Here is a 482-nt window from a genome sequence, read left to right on the forward strand (position 1 = left end):
GCTCGCTGCCTCACGCCTGGGTGACTCTTGCCTAAGGCCTGGTCCTTGGAGCTGACCCTTCCGGGGCATCATTTCACATGCCCGGGGCCTGCTGGCCTGGCACCCCGGCGCTGCTGGCACGGCTTTGGCAAGGGGGAGAATCAAGAAGAGGGGCCCAGACGCATGGTGGTGAGTGGGAGGCCGGTTCTGGCCAGGACGGGTCATGGGCACAGTCCAGAGCAACATCTGTGGGAATCCCACTGCTCCAGGACCTGCCTGCTCCTCTCTGGCCAGTGCTCCTAGTCTCAGACAGCACACCCGGGTCTCGCCCCTGGATCTGCTCACGTCGTAGCTCAGAACGTGGTTGGGGCGGAACAACCCGAACGCGTGCTGGGGGCAAAGCATTCGGTTCGGCTGTCGCCCTCAGAGGGGCCCTGCTCAGATCTACCCCAGGTGGGCTCAAGTCTTTCTTTTTGCAGAGAGTCAGGAATAGGCATTGAGTA

The sequence above is a fragment of the Crocodylus porosus genome, unplaced genomic scaffold, assembly GCF_001723895.1.
Source record: "Crocodylus porosus isolate Cpor-Errol unplaced genomic scaffold, CroPor_comp1, whole genome shotgun sequence".
Classification (NCBI taxonomy): domain Eukaryota; kingdom Metazoa; phylum Chordata; order Crocodylia; family Crocodylidae; genus Crocodylus; species Crocodylus porosus.